The 23,216-nt window shown below is 38.3% G+C and overlaps 1 protein-coding gene across 2 annotated transcripts in view; it reads right to left on the bottom strand.

Moving 5' to 3' along the window:
• LOC127476215 (collagen alpha-1(XV) chain-like) overlaps positions 1–23,216 on the bottom strand; it is a 126,009-nt gene that overhangs the window by 90,432 nt on the left and 12,361 nt on the right. The window lies entirely within an intron of this gene.

The raw sequence follows: 23,216 nt of genomic DNA, 5'->3' as shown, positions 1-23,216 counted from the left end.
TCCTTTAATGACAAAATCTGTGTTTTAAACACACTGGTTTCTTTGAGCCACAGCAGTATAGAATATCAAATATAGCAGAGAGACCAAATATTCGTGTTCCTCAGAAACACACGAGAGGCAAAAGTGGGAAATATTTAGCAACTCAACTCCAGTGGTGAGGCAAACCTAACTGAGCTGTTAACCAGAATGTCAAGAGACTGAAACCTATCCATTATCTTCCTCATGATATAGGTCAACATATGGCCCAGGCTATATTTAAGGTCAAACAATCACAGTGACCCATGTAATTTTATAATAATGAGCAACTGTATGTGCACACGTGTAGGCATACATGCCATTGTAATGCTACTTGTTTGCCTTGTTCCATCTTCTCAGAATCCTGAAAAAGTCATATCATGAACATTATCTTATGATCACTAGCAAAGGCTGCCTCCATTTTTCACATTCCCCACTTCTTTCTTGACTGTAAATACAAGGCCCAGCACCCCCTCACTGGCTCCATGATCCCCTCCATTGGGAGGCCCCCATTAATGCACTCCACAACTCTCTAGGGCTGCTTGTGCCCTGTTGTGTTGTTCTTGCAGGCTTCTAAATTCACAGTAAGTATTTTGCAATGTTTAGAGAGCAAGTTGTTGTTGGGGTGGGGGCAAGTGCATGTTTGTTTGAAGAACTTTTTACAGGTAACTCTGCAAGTCTGGAAACTCAGAGTCCTATTTCTCTTTCTGAGTTTGCAGCCCCCTGACACTTTTCTCTTTACTTGCTCTACTCCTTCCATGCCTGTTTCACACTTGGCTTATGAGGCCATATTTGTTGTGATGTACATATGTAACTATGATATGGACAATCTGATTGCCAACTAGAGGGACAAGTAGCCTTTAATGATTGCACGAGAGCAGAAGCTTTTGCATTTCACCACTAGGCAGCAACACAGCACTTCATAAATCAGATGGGAGCTTTGGCTGAGGAGAGAAAATCACTTATGAGTCACCAGTGTTCAGTGTCTGCTCTGCAAGCTCTTTAACAACAGCTAAGCTAGCATACATTTTAATTTCCATTAGAGTCATAACAAAACAGATGTGAATTATCACGCTACACTTTTTCTTTCACAATGACCTTAGAAATCAAAGTACAATGCTAGGTATTTTCTTGGGGAAAAAGAAAATTCTTGTTCTTGTTTTCTCTTTTCCTCTCTCTTTTTTTTTCTTGAATTTTAAACGAGAAAATCCTTGCATAGCCATGACCAACACCCTCATTGCAAAAATAAATGTATTTCTAAGATCATGAAGACAGCTCTCTCTAAAACACTGCAGAGGCAGCTGACACTTTCCTAGATTTAACAGTTATTCATGCCAGCAAAGAGTCTCTGCCCAAATGTGGAAAAACGGACGCTGACATAGTCTGGCACACTGACCTGCATATAAATTCTCATCCTATATAATGAGATTGAATGGGAAGCAAGAGTAGAGAACTCTTAATCAGCAGCTCCTGCAGTTGCCCCTCCTGTCTTCACTTGACTATGTCTCCACTACAAGGTTCTGTCATAGAACAGGGGTGTAAGAAGGATATGGGCAGGTGAGATTTGTCCGTTAAAATTTGCTCTATGAAAGTTAGAAAATTAGAAGCCTTCACCCAGAAATACTCCTTCACTTCTCACACCTGCTGTGGTACACCTTATCTCTTATCTCAATCAAATGATTTGAAATGCTACCGTCTCCTTATATTTCTCATGTGTAATATATCATGTATTTCTGCTTTTCCTCTGACACTGTGAATGACCCAGAAAGCTCTCTCTTGTCAGAAAATCCTGCTCCAAACCATGATGTGCACAGTCAGTGCTGGTATAAAAAAGCAGATGTCACGGTCCCTGCTCATCCCACTTTCAGGACATCTGTTCTGTCACAGCAGTAAGAGTCTGTATGTTCAGTGAGGTTAGCCTTTAGGCCAACTTTGTATGCTGTGTGCAGTTTGATCTTGCAAGCACACCCTTAAGCCTACCCGAGAACACCCCACGATAAGCATTATCTCAAATATGTCTGAAAAGGCTGTTTGCAAGGAATTTTTGAGTGGGACATGAGAGAAACAGAGAGCTGATATATACTTTTGTAGCTTCTACAATCTTTATGGAGACTGATACATATATAAGACATCATCAGAGCTTTATGCAAAGCTTTATGAGACCTTCCACGAACCTGAAAGTGGAAAATCACTTAGTTCCAGGTCAGGTTAGATCAGAACAGAAAAGTAAAAATATTGTAGTAACTGAGATTGTGTTTTGGCTTTTTCGTTTTGGTCTTTGCTGCTTTAAGATTTTGTTGTTGTTGTTGGTTTTTGTTTTTTAAAGATTAAGGGCTATGGACCAAGTAAAGTAAGGAAAACTAAAGGAATTTTTATGCAACCTTGAGTCTTCCACAGCACTGTGACACTTGGTGGACTGTGTTTCTCTCTCGGATGACTAAGCTATCCATCCTTTTATGTTAAGCAACAGAAGTTGGTATTTTGTTACTAAAGTTTTATTTTCAAGTCCTTAGGAGAACTTCTATTGTCTGCCAGGAGTATCCCTTTCATAACTGTTCTTAAATTTGTGTACCTGGCATTTATCATTGCTTTTTATCCTTTTAAGTGTATTCTCATATATTCTTTACAGTATTGGATCCAGTAACTAGTAGGTTTGATATTATAAATGGTCAGGATTCAGAGAAGTTAAAAAACAATTGTGAGATAGATAATATGGGAACAGTAAATATTAAAAGTATGTCTTGTATTGGACATTAATGTTTCTGACAGCTAAATGCTTTTATAACATGAATGCACCCGTAAAAATGTAGAAATAAAATCCAGCCAACATAATCCTTTTTCCATCTTCCTTATTTCCAAGAATTTAATTTCCCAAGAGCTGGATTATACTACTTTTATATCTTAGTGTAAATCACATATGTTTTTATAATCCTCCTGTTTTTTTTTTATTTCCCCAATGAATGCACTGAATTTTTAAAAAGTCAATTGATTCTAAACAACATATCATAAAAATGTCATTTCTGACATTTCAGTTTTAGGTCGAAATCCTGGCTAAAGTCCTAAGTGAAAGACCTTCTGGTTTTAAAATGACTCCTTGATATAAATTCCTAGAATTATTTGTTATGATTGGATTCTGTTGCCAGGAAAGGGTAAGAACTCACTAAATTTTTTCCAGCATTTAAGACATCTTATGCAAATTTGTTGGTTCTCCAAACAGTCCCTCTCTTACTGGAGATACATATAGCATTTCCCACCCTTATTCTGTTACTAACCCATGAGGCTTGTGAGGACTTAAAGGCCATCAGGCCTCTGTGTCTTTATCAAATTTGATGCATGCAAGTTAGACTAGAAGCAGACTCAGAAATCATTGCAAAGACATGTTGCAATTATATATTCATCATTTCCTTGTGAAACTGCGTTAAACTCAATGTATCACTGTAATACATGCCTACAGATCTCCCCTTGAACACAAATACAGCAGGCTCTTTTTTTTCAGCTCAGTGGAGTAATTGTTTTTACTGCTTACAAATCACAGATTTTCCACTGTGGGCTTCACATATGATCCTGTGTGACAGTAAACTAAGCAAATATGATTTTAGCTACATGTCTTCATAAAGAAATATTTTGCAAAGCATCTATTAGAGAAATTGCTATCTTCAGTAAGAAGAATATAGAAGTTTTCTTTAGAAGACAAATGAAATAAAAAGTGATGCTGGATATAGGTATTAGGTATTTCACCCCATTCACACAGATGGAGTAACACAGTGCAGTGACTTTACTTTCACCCAGCTTCAGATGTGCACAGCCTCAAACATTACATTATCCATGTTTTTGGAACTGTCTTCACACCCAGAATTACTAGAATTTCAAAATAAATACTCAAATACAGACCTATACTGGCCTCGCTTCCAGCTCTGTTAGATAGCTCTGAAAAGGTCAATATACTCATGAGAAGTTCTACAAACAAGATTTATCATAATTTTTTTGTTTTAATACCCCACTTTCAACTGAAATAATACCATGGAACACCAATAAACTGCTGATTTTTTTTCCGAGAAAGGCACCATGCAGAAAATGACCATGCTATGAAACGTGTTATTCTATGTAGATGAAGACCAGAAGTCTTTTCTCACAGTCCAGCTCCATTTTCAGGCATGCACTCCCCTTTTTCACTCCATCTTCATCTACCCCTCATCACATGACCCAAAATACAGTCCCAAGCAGTGGCTTGAGAAACTTGAGAGGGGTAAGACAAACTTTCACTCTGATTAAAAGCTTCATTTCTCTTGTGCTATTTCCCAGGAAATATGACAGGAGCAGTATGACAACATTGGAAAGCCATATGGATCAGATCTTTCATCAATGCAGTTCACTGTTTTAATCAGACTGTAGCACGTAAGTAAGATTTTATATGTATTTATGTGTGCCAAAACTTGAGTTATTTAGGTATGACAACATTGATCATTGCCTGACAACTAAATCAGATAGACTAGATTGCCAGGTAGATCATAATTAACAGTGATATCACTGACTCAAAGTGAAATAGAAGATAATACATTTTCCATCTTGGTAACATTCATGCAGAATTATTGAGCTAATTTTTATATCTCTGCAACTTATTGCCCTCAAGAGCAGTTCTCCACTGCTTTTATACAATGTGAATTAATCAATAGATTCTGTCTAGAATAACTGAATCATCTGTTAGATTTTTTACAGGATTTAAAGCTGTATTACCAAAGGGGAAAAAATGATTTTTTTTTTTTAATGACACAAAGAATATGTTTTACATGTACATGGCCAAAAATAATTTCATTTCTTCCAGACTATGTAGAGAGTAGACGATGTCTTATTTTTGGTAAATATTACATTTTTAGTTCAGTCAAATATTATTTGATCCAAGAGCTGAAAATAGACCAAACGATAAAAGAGATAAAAGTAGCATACAGCAGTAATTCTGAAGTCTTAATGTTTGATATACAGTTGAAAGTCTTTCCCAGAGAATTCTCAACTGCATGCTATCCCAAACTTGAAGAGTATAGTTGATTTACATCTGTATCCAATATTTATAAATCCATTTAAGCTGTGTTGGCATACTGGCCTTCTGCTTTTAAAAAGTTGGTTGACACAAAATATTTTATTTATGGCTTAAATTTCAAAGGTTACTTTCTCAAGGCCATTAGCACTGTGATGAGAATAAAAAAGAGTTATGTCCTTAGAGTTTATTGTGTTTTTGTTAATGCTTATTTGAACTGAATATTCAGAAAGTCAAAAAAAAAACCCAACATAATAAACAGCAAACCACAAGGTTGTTGGCATTTTTTGGCTTTGATTATATGCTTTGCTCTTTATTTTCACTGTCTGAGCCCTCATTTGTATTTTAAAACACTGGTTTCACCAATTTCACTCATGATAAGCACAGCTGTGCCTTAGTAATAGCACAACTATGTTGCATAAAGTTTTAATTATGTCTGAATTAGAGCATATGCTTTGATGTGTCAGACTTCAACAGAAGTCTTCAGGTGGTGGAAATTATAGCATCATGCAGCCTAAAGGCTATGTTTTCCATGTTCTGAGCAGTGAGTTCTCTAGATCCTTTCAGTCGTCTGCTCTCACCTCGTTTTATTTCCACCGTCAGGGGAATCACTTTCCTCCTTCTCCATGCCATATATAGTCAAATACGACCTCATCTTTGCTCTGACTTTGTTTAGCAACTTCTTGCCAAAAACACTGAACATGCCATCCAATGCCCTGGGCTCCAGCTTCAGGAGGCATTTTTCAAACTGTAGGCTTTATGAATAATGTTATAGGCAGTTCTGTAGCCCTATTCCCTGAGAACATACCACAGCTTAATCTTGTTCTGTGGCATATGCTACACAAACTACTGCCAGACCTGTGAACATTCATGAGCTTGTGTAAGACCAACAAGTATCGGTCTTCGGTCTCTTCTGAATGTGTCAATGTTCTTGTCAACAAAAATGTCACAGCAATCTGCTGAACCTCCCCTCTCTGCCTCATATTTCCTACTTACATTTTCAGACCTATCAAGAAAATGTAAAGTGAACAGGATCTAAATATTCCCTCTCCCTTATCAGTCTTTGAAAAGAATATTAAGCTTATATGGATTTGGTTTTGTTTTGTTTTACAAGCTGTTCTAGTAATTGAATAGTAATACCCATGTATGCTTTTCTGAGTGTGGAGCAATTAACATGACTGCTCTGGAATCACAGAGATAACCTATTCTTCTGGACAAAGTATTTGAGCAATAAGTATATTCTGTGGCTGAATAGATTATGAACATACAACATGTGAAGGGAGGATACACCTTCAATTAAGTCCACATTTTCAACTTCTATGTGAGAAACCTAGAAGCTGATGCATGTGGATATACATATTCTAAAGGGGTTTATCTGGATAAATCCCTTTATTGGAAAATCCACTGTCAAATCACAACTCATTATTTGGAAAATGATATCTTAAAAAAAGTCTAGGCACCAGAAAATGTGATTAACAAGAGGGCAGCATGTGTAAAAGTCCAAAGCTGTCTCAGTTAATCCTCCTTCAAGGTTAATGGTTCAATAGATACATACAGGTTGCTTAGAAAGCCAAGTAGGTGCAGCTTCCTACGTCACAGTTTTAGAGTGTGTAGCTTCACTGATTTTTTACTGATTTTCCAGCAGGTCACAAAATCCTACCAAGAAAACCTCAACATGTTCTGGTTCATTCCCTGGAAGCTGAACATTAGGAGTTCTGGTTACACTCAGTGAGCTTTGACCTTCTTTTTACAAGCTACTCTATACACAAAATGTGGCAGTAATAAAAAGCATTCAAGTAATAGTAATATTGTAATAGGTTAAACCTGAAACAGTTATTAAAATAGAGGAGGAGAGATTGCTTTTAAATTGGTTAATCTCGGAAGCTTTGTACTTGTTAAAAAAACAAAGTAGTGTAACTGATTTTCACATGGGGTGAATCCTGGTGGTTTCAGTACAGCTACAACAATTTTATATAATACAGCAGCTACTCTCAACACCCAAACTGAGACTCTGCAAATGTGGAAACATATGGTTGATGGTAAAGCCAAACTTGTATTCATCAGTTATTTAATCACTTTCTTATTTAATCATCACGCTCTCGTTTAAATCCTGAATATGTTCTACAGAAACATAAATTACCATTTGACATGATCATGGCAGCTGAATGTAGAAGGTACAACTAGAATATTAAAATTTGCAATACAGAGATCGAAAGTATCAATTTCCCCACACCTTCCCCAAGCACTTTTCCATAACGAGTAGCTTCTTTGTGAGCCAGGTCAGTTCCCAGTGGTCTCTCTGGCAGCTGCATTGCTTGATTTGGAGTAACACCAAGGAACTAGCCGATACAGTCTGTGGGGTCCTATGTAGGGTTTTTCTGTTATTTTAAAGTAAGGAAAAGAATTATAAAGCTATTTCGGCTTCTAAAATGCAACTACAGAACTTCAGACTCAACAGGGCAAGAGATTTATTTTGGATCTGACAGGATGTCTCTTTCTCCATCCGAAATTTTGTGGTTCTGTTACATGACCTCATTGCCAAAGTTACACAGATATTAATGTATTTGGCTGCACTCTCATATCTGGAATCTGAACATCTGCAGCGACCTGAAGTGACCTAGACATTTCTTATTGTCCAGAAAATTAAGACAGGTTTTTAAAAAACACTGAGTAGATATCTAGAGCTGTGTCCCAGCAGAAGGACCTGTGCCAGACTGAAGGGGAACCAATAGAAAGATACAGATCTTGACCAGGAGGAAAAACAGTGTTCAAAACAATACCAGCAATACTGCCAATATCTTTGTGGTCTTAAGAGTTTCTCCCATAGTAGGGGCAATGTCCAATTCATTCTTCACCAGTTCTTGTGTAATGCACTGAATTGCTGAGTCTTGCACTACACAGCTAGTGCTGAAGAGTCTGAAAGTGTTCAGACCATCGATTCAGAATGGAGATTTTATCTGTGTGAAGCACCTGACCATCTGAGTAGAGGGCTTTGAACCTGGTATGTAGACCCGTATGCTGTTTTCAGGGCCTCATAGAATCCTCTGTGATCACCTGTGTCTGCACATAATTGAGTTTTCTCAGCTAGATTGATCCACCACTTGTTCTGGATGTCACAGAGTTTCTGTTGGAGCTTGCTGCATGCAAGACAAAAGGCTGCTTTTCTTACATGGCAGGATGGCTGAGCAAGGTGTGCTTGGTGAGCAGTTCTCTTCTTCCTCAACAATTGCTGGATCTCTTGATTGTTTTCATCAAACCAGTCATTGTTCTTCTTGAAGGAGAACCCTAAGGATTCTTCAGAGGACTGCGGGATGCTATTTTTAATATGTTGCCAAAGTGTTTCAGGAGAGGAATCTATGGAATGATCTTTGAGCCTAGTTTGAAGGTTTGCCTGGAGTCTGTCTCTCACTGTAGCTGTTTGAAGATCGTTAACTTGGAGTCTCCTCCTTGGAATACCACCCCTTTTAGGTTTGAACTTAACATTGAAGTTAAGTTTACAGTGCACAGTCGATGGTCTGTTTGGCATTCTGCGCTGGGCATCACGCGGGTATGGTGGACATCGCGAACATCTCTCCGTCGCACCAGGACATAATCAATGAGATGCCAATGCTTGGATCTTGGATGCATGCAGGTTGTCTTCAGTCTATTTTTCTGCTGAAAGATAGTGTTGGTGATGGTGAGCTGTTGCTCCGCACAAAACACTAGCAGAAGGCGACCATTATTGTTGCAGTTTCCAACACCATGCTTGCCTAATACTCCTTTCTAGGCTTCAGAGTTCTTTCCTACTCTGGTGTTGAACACATTTAATGGTAACAGTCTGCTAATAACAAACAATCTACTTATGAAGCAGTGCTGTATTTGAATTGCAACATAAAATGTAGACAAAGAAGAGTGGATGTTTTCACCATTGTCCTTCCTTTTAAGACTTTTCCTTGCCTTCATAAACACTTTTGCAGAAAGTGGAATCCTTGTCCATTGGTTTGATCATAGCATCAAAGACTTTATATTTTAGGAGACAATTCCTTGTAATTAAAGGAAAAATGAGCTATAAGGAACCTGACATAGCTTCTTTGTAAATACACATATTTTTATACACACACAAAACCACACACACACACACACACACTCTCATGTGTTTTCCACAGGAAATGTGGCTGGATAAAAGAGAGCTTGAATCCTTTGAAGTCTCTTATTTTTGTACCTATTAGAGGCAACTTTCTCAAAGAGTACCAAGGACCTGATACACAGGACCTTATTATTATATTCTTATTGATTAATACAAAAACATGAAGGGAGGGTGCAAAGAGGATGGAGCAAAGTTCTTTTAAGTGGTGCCAACTGACCTGAAAAGAGGTCATGGGCACAAACTGAAACACTGGAAACCCTTGGAGCATGAGGGAACATTTTTTCACTGTGAGGATGACTAAGCACTGACACAGGTTACTCAGAGAGTTTGTAGAGTCTCCATCCTTGGAGACATTCAAAAACTGTGCAGACACGATCCTGGGCAACAAGATATGGGTGGCCTCGGTGAGCAGGGAACTGGACCAGATGACCTCCAAGAGGTCCCTTCCAACCTAGATCATTCTGTGCTTCTGTGTCCAAAAGACTTTTCATAGTGAAGAGAGCCACTGATTTTCTTCCCACTTGGAAGTCCCATTTTATTTTCAGCATGTGCCACTAAGGAGAAATTGTTTAAAAACCAGAGACTGAATAAGTCTTGCTGTGCAAACTGTCAGACTGCTCAGGTAGTTAGCCATGACAGCAGGGTGATACACCAAAAACCTACAAGCCTGTATTCTGCTCTCGATCACTGTTGCTGAGATACATGTGTATAGATATGTATGCATAGATATATATACTTTTTCTAAAATTTAACTTATCCAGTTTTCATGTTACAATGATACAAATTTTCTTTCTGAAACTACATAATCCAAAATGCACAAGTGTGACAAATTCATTCAAATTATGCAACCACTCTGGAATTCCCATAAACATTAAAACAGTATGTGGTAACAGATTTTTATTTTTTTTTTAACAAGAGCTGCTCAGTCTAGTTTTGAAGCAGTTGGTAAAGCATTTGCTAACAGCAGGGCCTTATGCTGCTTGATCCAGGTTTGCCTATGTGGCAGCTATAGATATTTCAGACTAAAACTGGATATTTATTGCTCATACATTTCCATTATGACAAGTCTGAAATGAGCCCTTGTATTTGTACTTAGTCCAGGAGCGGGACAGAATGAAAACAGAAGCTTAATTCTCTGGCATGCTTCCTGCACCCAAATGCAACAAGCATGAAGGAGATGTGGAGCACTTCAAGTAGGAATGGTTGTGGTTTATTCTCTTGAAAAAAAGAACCCAAAACCAAATAGTGGACACAAGGCAGAGGAATAATATGCTGAAAAGTGAAAAACAAAGCACATGCCCTCCAGAGACAGCTGGAAAAATAACGTACTTTTCTTTGGAAATGAAAATTTATTTTACTATTGGGTTGTTAACAGCTAACAGGATTGTAACATTTACTCACCATAGTCACTAATGAAATTAACTGACTGTGCCATTTTTGAGTAAAAAGGAGACTTTGTACAGGCCAAAGAAACTCCCTCAAAAGGGATTGGAAATGCCTTGTGAACTATGATTATTTTCATGCACCCGTTTTGTGTTTGGTTTACAACATTGTTTTTTAATTAGCCATTTTTAACTGATGACAGCAACACAACAAAATTCTCATGATATATAAGTAATTCTTTTAAGAGCTGCGTTGATGCACATTATCTCGTAGTGAAATAAAACATAAAGCCATGTCAAATGTCTTTGGATTATAATTCTGGCATAGTTTTACAGTACAATAAACTTAGATTCCAAGGTTTCTGGAATTGTATAAAAATATCATCACTTAATGCTAAGGTTGCAAATTCTAGTTTAGCTTTATAGAGTCTTTCTTTACAGTTTGTCAGGGATTGTTTGTCTCCTCACTGGTAGTATAAAGCCAATATGGTAGGACTGAACCTTGAGCTCAGTTAATGAACTTAATGTTGAAAAGAGTTTCAACTTGATGTTGGAATTTGTGTGTTCCTCGACTGGTCAGTTCAGTAGCCTACTTCTATGTGGAATTATAAATCCTTCAGCCCTTTCAGAGGGTCGTGTCCTGACTGCTGAATTTATTCTAGTTGGCTGACAGACTTTCAGTCTTTTCCTTCAATTTCTTTACTGTTGGAAACTGTTAAATATAATCAAATTCACAGGAGATTTTTTCCTTACATATATTACTCCATCATTTATATATTGAGGTTCTAGGAATCTTTCCAGAGTTCTGTTTCTTCAGTGAACTAAACATTCTCCACTACGGAAAAGAAAAAGGCTTTACAGAACACACGTAGTTTAAACTATTAAAAATATAGAGCCAGGGAAAGGTAAAATAGAAATTACTTTTGAGTACTTGTACATTTTTTTACTTAATTTCCAAGAGGATCCCAAGCTGAAAGAGGAAGCAGATCGATTGGATGCCTAAATGTAATACTTCACTTTTTTCTTCATGTCTTTGAATTTCATCATTCATAATTATGGCAGTCATGCTCCCAACAAACATTTTTAAATTTGTTTTTAAGTTTTCATTTTGATGGCAAAAATCAATGGGAGTTTATTGCTTAGCTTGTGAATCAGATCATCTATGACAAAATGTGTCTTAGGTCAAAAAACGAAGCCCTGCAAAGTATCACCTTCTGAATGTATCATCTAAATGTTAAATGCCTCAGTCAACATCAGATCTAAAACATGATTACAAAATAATAGGATTTATTTCAAAACACACACTGTTGGACTATTTTCTTTATACAAACTACTCAGTGGCTGCCTTTCTGATTCTACAGTTTCCTACATTCCACAGGAATTTTTTTACTTCCATACATTGATCAATGGAGTTACTGTTTGCATAACAGAAGTCTGAATTCACACTTTGTGAAAGATGTTTTTCTAGGTGCAGATCTGTTTAAAAAAATTGGCCATTATTAACCATTATTAACCATTTTTTTTATGCAGCTCCACTTCATTTGTCCCCAGTTATAAGAGGCCATGCAGAGCAAAACTATTTATTTTAGAATCACATTTAGTAATTCTTACATTTTTAAGCACAGATTTTGCAAACTGTATTTAGAACTGAGGGCAGTCATAATTCTATGCTTATATAATATACTCTCCAGGTACACATTTCACAACAAATTGTTTTCCAATGCCAGTGAAATGAGCATGTAATGTAGAAATACTTGATTAAAGAACAAAAGTAGTCTCTTAAAGTAACCCCTTCATTTCTAACACATAAGTTTATTTTTCATTCCAATCTCTTCAGTGCTCATACCAGAACTAAATAATAAAGATAATAAAACTGGATACTTTTTCCTCAGCCATGGAGTACAAACCCTTCTACCTACAAACTGCAGTGACTGGAATCCAGTGTTATGTCAGGGTGGAACTGAGTTACAGTGTACATGGAAAAGGATGACATTACCAGTGCTACTTTGCAGGATCGTCTTCCCAAGAAGCATTATGTTTTGCTTTCGATTGCCAGGCTATAGGGAATGCCATGTATATCAACCAGTTAGAAGTGTTAAAATATTTATCTCCAAGGAGGAACATCACATCTAGGAAGTTCAAGGCTAACCAGGCTAAGCTAAATCTGGTCTGATCTAGTAATGACCATGACCCATTTGAGTGGAAATTTGGAATAGGGGATCTTCAGAGTGCCTTTACTTTCAACCTGTATTTCCATTATTTAGTTTTAAAGGTGGAAAATCATCTTTTGTAGCTGTCATTACTCATTGATAGGTCACTGATATTACTGGCATTTTAAAGAGAACTAGGAGGCAACAAGTCTGCTCCGAGAACTTTGAGACTACATTGCACAAACTTTTATATGTGCATTTGAAGACAGGAAGCTGCTCCATTGATTTCTATGAAAGTAACGTGACTTTAGAAAAATCTTGCAGGAAGAGTGGTAGGCAGCATTTCTTTTGAAGAAACCTTTACAAAAAGGTTTATAATCAAGTACATGGGGGTAAGAAGGAGGTGTAAGCAACAAATGCTAGGAAAGAAGTCTGAATAGGAATTACAGCAAAAAAGAAACACAGAAGAGGTCTCAGGCTCCTGGAGTGCTATGAAAATCCATACCATTAATTGTATGGTAAACACCAAGGCTACAAGCACCTAAACATTAATACAGCTTTGCTTGCCAGGTATTTTCCATTCTAGTAATTTATATGGACACAATCCTGGGAAGTGTGGAAAAGCAGCTTCCCAAGTTCTGCTTCTGTCAGTTTCAGAAGATACTGGACATTTTCAAGCCCCTTCTCAAGATATAAGTAGGCTGCAGGATAGTGTTTTTTAGGCTGGTTCAGAATGGCACTAGGAGATGTGCCTTTTGGGATATGACCCCACTGATGTGAGTGCTCATGTATCTAAAAGCAGGGACATATTTGAAATACTCTCCTGAACTGTGGGTGTGCTATCTTCTTATTCATAATGTAAAATTTCCAAAACAGATCTCTGACAATCAAAACTAATGGTGTATTTAAAAGGCTGAACATCTTGGTGCTTTTAAGATGATAAAGTTTCCCTCTGTTATCTGGTGATATATTTTTTTGGCTAAATTTACATCTCACTGAATTCACATCTCACTGAAACTTTTCAGAGCTACAGCAAAAGAATCCTACCCAATGTCATTACCATGAAAAACTAACAGATACCTTACTGATAGGTAGCAGTAAATCTCCCCAAACTAAAGCTAATGGCTAAAGTATTATTTGTTTAAAATGGAAAGAAAAAGCAACTTTGTGTGCAGAGTTATTAAAACAGATGTTTCTTAGACACAGATGAGTTTTCCAGTTCTGTGATACAGAATGTTAGTGGATCTATCTGTTACTGTGCTTCTTACAGAACTGATTTGTCAAGTCCTTGCATAATCCTTTGATCTGACTACAAGCAGTAGGAAATCAGACTTTTATGTCATCACTGATCATATACACTGTGAAATGGATCATATAATGGAAAATATTTTCCATGCAGCAGGGAGGTTTTCTTTTTATAATTAACACGCTTGATATGGCTGTATATACTAACAGCACTCAAAGTGATATAGTCCAGAACACTTTGCAGAAGCAAATTGCGACAGACATTAATAGCATTTATGTTAGCTTTCCTTTCACAAATTCACAAATAGCATTATTCTAGAAGGACTGTGGAGTATAATTTTTCTTTTATCTTTTTAACTGTGATATTTCTATCAAGCAACTCTTCTATGTTAAATTTATTAAATTAGACAGGATTATTGGTGATATATAAGAAGTAATCTCTGAGAACTATGATCTCAAAAGCCTCAGAATAGATAACTGTAACAGAGGACATAAAAAGGAGTACAGGACCAAGCAAATACTTTGAAAAAGAACTATAAATGTTTTAATCCTTGCAACAGGATTGAATGAAGAATGTGGAGAATATGAAGGAAAAAAATAAGGCAAATGAGGCAACTGTTACAGAAATAATTTTCTAATACATGTTCTTAAGCTAACAACTCCCAGAAGTCCTGTAGAATCTTATTGAAAAAATTGCAAAGTATTATTCCAAGGAAGTCTTGATTGCTTTTGCATTTTAAGCTTATGTTGTTGCTTATAAAAAGCAGACAATGAGCCTAGTAAATGTATTGCAAAACTACTTGGCAAGAATTTACCTTCTTGAGATAAATCAGAGTGTGTCAGCACCCATCCCTGAGCTACTAGGATGTACTATGGACTTTAGCATATTGCAAGAGAGGGATGGTAGGGGTGGTTAACATCTGAGTGTGGCATAATTTTTTAAAAATTTATTTTTATACTGCTCAGTTGCAGAATATCATAGAATCATAGGATGGTTTACTTTGGAACGGACCTTACAGATCATCTTATTCCAATCCCTCTGCCATGAGCAGGACACTTTCTACTAGACCAGGTTGCTCAAAGCCCTATCTAACCTGACCTTGAACATTTCCAGGGATGGGGCATCCATAGCTTCTCTGGACAACCTGTTCCAGTGCCTCATCACCCTCACAGTAAAGAATTTCTTCCTAACATCCAATCTAAACCTACCCTCTTTTAGTTTAAAGCCATTCCCCCTGCCCTATCAGTACATGTCCTTGTAAAAAGTCCCTCTCCAGCCCCCTTTAGGTACTGGAAGGTGATATAAAGCCTTGCCTTCTCCAGGTTAACTTATCTCTTTTAGTCAGTACTCATAGGACAGGTCCTCCATCTCCCCCATCATCTTCATGCCCCTTTTCTGGAGCCACTCAAGAAGGTCTATGTCTGTCTTATATTTAACTTTCTGCTTTTGTGTATTCTGATTGATGCTAGACTGTGATTAAATGATTGAAACACTGACAGTGGCATACCTTTAGTCTGTGTATTTTTTAACTACTTCATAGTCATCACAGAAATGTTTTCCTTTGATTACCTGCTTTTTATATAATTTCTTGTAACGAAGACAGCAATAACCATATCCAAACTTCATGCCCAGTCTGTCTTTCTGGATGAAGCTCTTGGGCCACTATAGTGCTAAAGGAAAAAAACTATGGAGTTTGCAGAGTATGGTATATTTCTCTCATTTGAATGCAATTAAAATTGTTTGTGCAACTTCTTACAAAATGTAGAAAAACAAATCAGCTCTCAACTCTTCAGTGATTTCACACTTCCTATATAAGTCAGCTGAGAGATAGATAAAAGCATCTCGTAATCTTTATGGTTATTATTACTAAAACACAAGGAATCAGGTACTTGGCAAGTTTCATGAGATAGGTTTTCATTGCAGATAATAGAAATAGGAAAACTCAAGACTGGTCAAATCAAAGTCCTTTTTGATATTTATAAGGTTTGTAACTTAAGACTTTTTCTCCTTTCTTCCTCAAAGCTCAAACTTTTATCAGAACTTCTGAAAAAATTTTTGCACCAAATTCACAATCTCTTCATATAGGTAGTTGAAAATGCTTTTCTGTGATCGAGATCTTCTATGAAAGTCCCGCCTATCTTAACAGTATTTGTAACATTTGTCCCAGTTAGGACAGCTGAGACCAGTTCATCATGGTATGGGTGTAACCCAAAACTGTGTATTCTATAGCCTTCCATGCCATTTCCCAGAAATTGTTAGCAGTAGAGGCCTGTGAGATAGGAAGATGTTCCTGTCCTCATACCCTTTTATGGAATTCCCCGCTCTGAGGGAAGGACTGAGCATCCTCATACCCTTTTATGGAATTCCCTGTTCTGAGAGAAGGACTGAGCATTCCTGCCTGAACTGGAGAATATATAAACTTGGAGTTTTGGAACCTTTTTACCACTTGTGGGATCCAGAGGAAGACTGCAGCTCACTGCTCTCAACCAGACTGAGGCCACCACCCCCAACTGAACTGCAATCACCACTTTTGACCAGACTGCAACAGCACTCTCACCAACAGGTTTTCCCCTCACTTTTTTTCCTTTGGACTCAGGGGGCCCAAAGAACACCACTCTGTTCATGCCCCAGGGTGCTGGGTTATATATTTGGGTTTTGTGGGTTAAAACCAATTGTTTGTCTGTATAATTGTACTTATTGTATTATTTTATTAAATTGTTATTCTGACTTATAATCTCTCTTTTGAGTTGAGTTCATTTCCCCTGCTGCTTTACCTTTAAACCAGTACACATTCCTGGGAATTTAAAAAATCTTTGCCTGTGTTCAAAAATTTGTATGCGTTCAATACATCAGGAAGCCCATGGAACCTGTGGAATTCATAGCAATTTTTATAAAGCATTTAGAATTATGCTGGACAACATCTAATTTCTGTGTAGTGAGGCCATCTTTCAAAGTTCTTGGCACAAATGTGTTGACTCCACTCCAGTGTCTACCAAACATTTCCAACTGAAGCACAGAATGACTGAACCACTCATTAGTCATATCTCGCAACAGTTTGGTCATATCCCAGTCACTTTTGCTGAGAAGAATATTGGCAAGATTCAGAAAGTTCCATCTGCCCTTACTTTACCTCTATGCAGTTTCTGTTTTCAAGTCTCTGCTGGGATTTTCATGATGCTGCTATGGCCTTATCAAACTGTGTGCTGATTTAGGATCCAAGCTTGCAGAGAACAGCAAAGATTTCAATCCCACTGGCCCCATTTTTCCATTGCTTTTGTATTCATTTCAGCATCCAGCTTGCTGGAATTTTCTTTTCTACCAGTAAACACCACAGACAATACTCCTGTTACTCAGGCACATAGCTCTAATTTTTTTTCCCCCTAAGTGATTTGAGAAGGATTTTTATAATGAAGAGAGTTTTTTAAAAAGCCCACTGGTTAAAGATTTTTAGAAAATTTGATAATGTCAATGAACTTCTGCCAAAACACAAGTATGCTTCTTGTGACAGGTGTGGCATACTACATAAAATCAGATACTAAACATAAAACTATAGTTGACTTTAAGTCACCTGGCCATCTCAAGTTCATGGCTTCAGGACAGTCTCATAATTCAGAAATCCCCAGAGACAGGGACTTCTTGGCTTCCAAAATTCTGCTTTCAGTTCCACAACAAGAAGTACAGAAGCCCTGAAACTAAGCAAGGAGTTGGGAAGACTTGGACTGGGAGAACATGGACTAATCTTGACTTCAAAGCAAGGAGCATGAAAATTTCAAGAGATCTTTCCATCTTTCTCACCTTTGAGCCAGCATCCCTAGAAGACTTGAATCAAATGCTGTGAACTTCTCACATCATGGGGAGAACTTCAATGGCTAGTAGCCCCTCTGAGCTCTCTGCATCTTGTGACTGACACAGTGTTAGGAGCTGGATTCAGAATCACAGAATATGCTGAGTTGGAAGGGACTCACGATGATAATCAGGTCCAGCTCCTGGCCCTGTACAGGACCATCCCCAAGAGTCACACCATGTGCCTGAGAGTATCATCCAAATGCTTCTTGAACTCTGTCAGGCTTGGTGCTCTGACCCCTTCTCTGGGGAGCCTATTACAGTACCCAATCACTCTCTGGGTGAAGAATCTCTTTCTAATGTCCAACCTAAACCTCCCCTGACACAACTTCAGGCCATTCCCTCAGGTCCTGTCAGTGGTCACCATAGAGAAGAGATCAGTGCCTGCCTCTCCTCTTCCCCTCACGAGGAAGTTGTGACTGCAATGCGGTCTCCCTTCAGTCTCCTCTTCTCCAGCTGAACAGACCAAGTGACCTCAGTCACTCCTCATACGGCTTCCCCTCAAGGCCTTTCACCTTCTTTGTTGCGCTCCTTTGGATGTTCTCTAATAGCTCGAAACTGCACATAATATTCCAGGTGAGGCCCCACCAGTGCAGAGCAGAGCAGGACAATCCCCTCACTCAACTGGCTGGTGATGCTTTGCCTGATGCTCCCCAGGACATAATTGGTCCTCCTGACTGCCAGGGCACCGCTGACTGACAGGACCCCCAGGTCCCTTTCCTTGGCATCTCATTTCCAGCATCTCACTCACCATTCTGTACATACATCCAAGTGCAGAATCTGGCACTTGTCTTTGTTGAACTTCATGTGGTTGATGATTGCCCAGTCCTCTAATTTGTTGAGGTCTCTCTGCAGGGGCTCACTGCCTTTGAGGAAACAAACAGCTTCTCCCAATTTTGTATCATGTACAAACTTACTTAGTATCTCTTTGAGACCCTAGTCATTTATGAGGATGTTGAAGTGTACAAGGCCTAAGAAGGAGTCCCGTGGAACCCTGTCAGTGACAGGTCGCCAGTCTGATGTCACTCCATTCACTTTTACCCCCTATGCTCAACCCATGAGCCAATGGCTCACACACCCCATGATGTGTTTATCCAGCTGTGTGCTGGATGTTTTGTCCAGAAGGATCCTAGGAGAGACAGGATCAAAAGCTTTACTGAAATCCAAAAAGATTACATCAGCTGGCTTCCCTTGATCAATGAGGTGGGTTACCTTGTCATAGAAGGAAATCAGGTTTGATGAGCGGGACTTTCCCCTCATAAAGCCATGCTGGCTGTGACCAATGACTGTATTGTCTTTCAGGTGTTTTTCAATACCTCCCAGACTAATCTTCTCCACAACTTTACAAGGCACTGAAGTGAGACTGACAGGCCTGTAATCTCTCCTTCTTGCCCTTCTTGAAAATTGGGATAACATTCACCAGCTTACAGTCAGCTGGGACCTCTCTGGATTCCCAAGACTGCTCAAAAATCATCATTGAGAGGGTTTGCCATGACATCAGGTAGCTCTTTGGGATTCCGAGATTTTGGGATTTTGGGATTCTGGGATGAATCCTGTTAGGCCTCATAGATCCAGCTGGAGCAGTAGATCCTGTACAATTTCAGGGTTGACTGGGATTTGATCATTCTCACAGTCATGATCTTAGGAATGGACTCTCAGGAACCACAACCAAACTGGGAGATCTTGGAACAGGTTTCTAAGGCTCAGTAACATTTCAGAATTTACTGAGAGATGTGGGGGAAAGTGTTGAAAAAAATGTTAAAGTTTCATTTTACATTAAAAAGCCTTCCAAATTATTATAGCTGTTGATATTTTTAGAAGTGTCAGATGTGCGTAAGAAAAGCAAATACTGACTTTTGTCTGGAGCTAAATCTATGTAAAGCTGATTCTGCAGTTCACTCTCACTTCTGCAGTCTTTCCATATTGAAACTTGTGAGGAAAGCATAAGGCTTTTTAAGGAAGGCAAAGGTACAAACTCATAAAACTTATGTTTAATCATAGCAGGTTTGCCTTGGCCTTGGCATAGTTTCAAACGCAAGGATATATCCAGCAGCAATTAGACCCAGTTTGGTCTGCAACAGAAATAAAAGAGGTAAATAAAATCCCTAGCACTGCCTCAGCAGGTGTCAACTTTTTCTGTACACCGTGAGCCATACGCTGTTAGCAATACAGAAGGCACCCACTTGCTGTCTCACAAGACGTTATTCTCTTCAGTCTTCAGTGATGGCTGGTGACCAAGTTAGAGTACAAGAAAATCTGAAATGAGTAATTATGTAATAGATTCCCCACAGGGAAAACTAAATCCTTCAAATCTTGAAAAATCCTTGCATCTTTTCACTAGTCAGCTTGTGCCTGGAGGAACAAGAACTGTATTCCTTCCAGAATTTTTTAAAAAAGTCCTTCCTAGCTCTTGCATTAATTTTAGCATTCAGTTCACTCAAATGGATATTGATGAAGAAGAGTGGAAGTACTAAGCCACTATTAGTTACATAAAAGTTCATTGCCTTTAGGAGTAATTGGAGACCATCTGCTGCAACTAAAAATTATTTGAAGTTGATAGGTATCCAAAAGCTGTTTTCCTTCATTAATCTCCATAGATCAGCTGTTGCCCTCTGTGTCACACTTGTGTATCTTCACTCTGTGTACATAGAGAGCCTCCCCTCACAAATGTGCTGGTTTATGGCCAGGAGTCAGAGGTGTTACAGAAACGCCTAAGAAAATAGAATTACTTTCTCTACAAAATGCATTGCAATCAACTTTCCTTGAGAAGAGTTATATTCAAGTACTGCAAAACTGCATTCACCTGTTTGAAATTCAAAATAGTCAGGGGAAAAGAAGTCAGCACCAAGACCGAGTTCAGAAAGCTGAGGGCAGTTTCTTTTGAAAGGATCCAGACTTCAAAGCAGTGTCAATGTTCTACATACACAGATATGTTTGAACAGCTGGCCATAGGATAAAATGCTTTAATGCAGAGAAAGAGCAGACTGGAAGCAGTTATAAATAGCAATTTCTCTCTGAACACTGTGGGCATTCCTTTATGCATTTTCTAACATACAGTTTAATAAAGGACAATTACAATGGACTTGGTCAGCCCCTTGGCACAAAAAAAGACATTGCTGCTGCTGGCAAAAGACAGGCTGCTGGCTTTTGTCAGACACAGTAAAGAAAACTTCAACCCTTTTTTTTTTGTTTGCCAAGGAAGGATGTTCTCAAGGAGCACATGCCATTCCATCTCTCAGACTTCTTCTGTTGGCCATACTGAAATAATAGAAATAAGGTAGCAAAGTTAAAAACAAATTATTGCTAATAAGAAGGCAATAAGTTTTTCTCTGGACAAAATATCATGTATCTTTGTGTAAGCTATGTTGCCCCCAAATCATTATGAGCTGCACACAGCTCTCACTAGGTCTTCTTGTTGTTAGTCATTATGTTAGTTACCACATTATTCTTTAATTTTCATGTCAATATTTAAAATGGGATTGCAAATCCAGAGAATATCTGGTTCTCTGTTTTGGCAAATGTGCATATTTTTCCTCAGTATGTAAATGTAAATAGATCAGCAAGAATATGACGGAGCAGGAAATCCCAGGACCCAGAAAAATTGCATCATCATCATTATCACAATCATCATCCTCATTGTCATCATCATCATCATCGTCATCATCATCATCATCATCATCATCATCATCATCATCAGTGACAGAGTAACTTCTGGCATATTTGCAATACAAGCTGAGAAAAAGAGGAAGTATTGCATAGTGAAATCTCTAAGCTTATCAATCTCCAAATCATACAATGCCCATACTAGTGCGGGGCTCTGCTCTGCACCACAAACCTTTGCAAATCTTCCTCCACACCCTAGGTGGGACAGAGTTCGAATAGCACAATTGCACCAGGGATATCACATAGTGCCGTCTGTCAGGGCTTAGATTCCTACCATTCTGCCATTTGTATCTGACAAGAATTGCTGCTAGCACACCATTGCTTCTGTGCAACAAATGCACATAATATGCACATTCGTGATGTAACCACTTCAGCTGCAGTAAAAGCCAGGAGAAGTTTTTTTATTCTGCATCCAGATAGGTAACCAAGACAGTGCTCTCCATTGTATGTTAAAATCTGTTAAAACCTCAGTTACAAAGAGGTTCATTTCCAGAGCAGGGACAGAGGCTTCATTGTTCTGTGACAGCTGTAGGTCTTCTGTGCATTTAACATCCCCTGCAAAAACAGTGCCAAGAAACCAGTTTCCCTCCCGCTCCTTCTTTTGGCAGTTCCCTTTAAACTGAGGATCTTGCTTTTGGCCCCTGCCTGTGTTATGCTGCAGCTGGCTAGCCCATGTCCAGCCATAGTCCCACTCACCCACTCACCTAGACCCAGACCTTTAACCAAAAACTTGTATTCTTGGCTTGACACTGGACCTTCCTCACCATTGTGGACTTGTGCAATGATATGGACTCTTGGTCGAACTTGGCTACTATCAACAAACGTACTCTGCTCATTTTGTTTTGTAACTGCGGGACTGTGCCCTTGCTGGTGAGGTCACTTTTTCACATGTGGGGCTTCCAGCCACCTGGCCACTACAGGAAAGACTGCCTTTGGTGCTTCCCGGCAGTCTACACCTGCTATCAAGAACATGAGTGCATATTTAGAGCACAGACATATTCATGAAATGGCTTCTAAATGAATAAAAACTATGAATGAAAAAAAATTATTCATGTGTCAAAACTTTCTTGTATCTAGAGAAACATCAAATGTGTCATCAAATTAATACAAAGCCATGGAGAAATTTTTAAGTCCAGTAATTTTTAGTCTTGAAAGACAGAATTCTGTAAAGTAATTCTTTGTTAAGGTCACATAGCTCTAAAACTTTATATAATGAGGAATACACATAAGAATTTATTAATGATTTAAGGCACAAGTCTTTTTTCAGCAGGGAATGATTTCCAGTTTGGGAAGTACATATGTATTTGTTTCTGAGTTAAAGTTAGGAGAAAGTAGTATAAATAATGATTGTACACCTGTGCTAGGTTGGATTGCATTTTATAAATTTATGGTAACTAAGGGAAGAAATATGTGCTTGTTTTCTTAATCTTACAACATACTCTTCTTTGTTTATTCAAGCCCTGATCCTACAACAACAATGTATGAGATTAACTTTTAGGAGCTAAATAAAGCACCAGTTTCAGCAGGCTTGAATAAACAAAGAAGAGGGTGGAAACCTTTCATAATGTTCAGGGATTATCCTAAATTATTTTCTGTGACATATGCACATGCATATAGCAGGAATCAGAATCAGAACACAGAATCAGAACAATAAACCACAGCTTAGATCAAAGAGTCACCAAAACAGGTATTTTAAGAGTTTGTCCCATTTAGGACAAAGTCTTCTGGGTTTTTAACTTGAGGTAAACATATCTGACAG

Source organism: Manacus candei, unplaced genomic scaffold, assembly GCF_025592945.1.
Source record: "Manacus candei isolate 608988 ecotype Guabito, Panama unplaced genomic scaffold, ASM2559294v1 h1tg000049l, whole genome shotgun sequence".
NCBI lineage: Eukaryota > Metazoa > Chordata > Aves > Passeriformes > Pipridae > Manacus > Manacus candei.
Note: the sequence above shows the minus strand (reverse complement) of the source record. Positions and strands in the feature narration are given on the sequence as shown.